The sequence below is a fragment of the Phoca vitulina genome, unplaced genomic scaffold, assembly GCF_004348235.1.
Source record: "Phoca vitulina isolate PV1807 unplaced genomic scaffold, GSC_HSeal_1.0 scaffold60, whole genome shotgun sequence".
Lineage (NCBI taxonomy): Eukaryota > Metazoa > Chordata > Mammalia > Carnivora > Phocidae > Phoca > Phoca vitulina.
Window position 1 is genome coordinate 2,043 of NW_022589763.1, and position 803 is coordinate 2,845.

At 65.9% G+C, this 803-nt stretch overlaps 1 long non-coding RNA gene across 1 annotated transcript in view; it reads right to left on the reverse strand.

The window, feature by feature from the left end:
* LOC116623771 overlaps positions 1 to 556 on the reverse strand; it is a 1,859-nt gene extending 1,303 nt beyond the window's left edge. Inside the window, exon 1 of the long non-coding RNA XR_004297758.1 lies at positions 419 to 556. This is a non-coding gene — a long non-coding RNA (uncharacterized LOC116623771). The remainder of the gene's footprint in view (positions 1 to 418) is intronic.
* Between the last annotated feature and the right edge of the window lie 247 nt (positions 557 to 803).

Below are 803 nucleotides of genomic sequence, written 5' to 3' on the forward strand. Positions count from 1 at the left end.
CCTGCCCGCCCGCGCACGTTCCCGCGGCAGCGCAGGTGCACGAGCACAGATGAGCCGCCCGCCTGCCCTGTCGCGCGAGCTCCCGCGGGAGCGCAGGGGGACAACAAGAAAGCACAGGAGGCCTTGTGCATGAAGTGGAGGGACACAAGGGCATATACTGTTGGAGTAGGGAAGACCTCTGCAATGTGCCCTGTGTCGGGAAGCAACAGGGAACACGCTGCTCCCTATGACTTGGTAAACCTGGCCAGGCCGTGCTTCTGGGGCGGTGCTGCGGGCAGGGACAAGAGGTCAGGAGCCAGGACCCACCTCCACCCGAGGGCTACGCCACACCGATTGCGCGCGCAGGGGGCGGGCGAGAGGCTGGCTGGCCACTCACCACGCATGCGCAGGGCACTGTGCGAAGCAGCCCGACACCCACCTGCGGAGAGAGGAGCACCGGCGGCACAATACAGTGATGGAGACAAAGGGTACATGACACGAAGGGCCGAGCCCACACGAAGTGCTGACGGAGGGAGCCGAGCGGTGACGGATGGCCCTGAGGGGAGGACGAACAGCGCCGAACCTGGCTGAAGGGCCGAGGGGCCGAGCCTACACGAACTGCTGGCGTATGACGATGGACGGTGCCAAGTCCTGAGGAACTACTGTTATAGCGCGCCGAGGGGCCGAGCCCGGACGGAGAATGCCGAGCACTGACGAACAGCACTGAGGGGCTGACGGACGGCGCCGAGCCTGAACGAAGGGCCGAGGGGCCGAGCTTACACGAACTGCTGACGGATGATGACGGACGGCGCCGAGTCTTGACG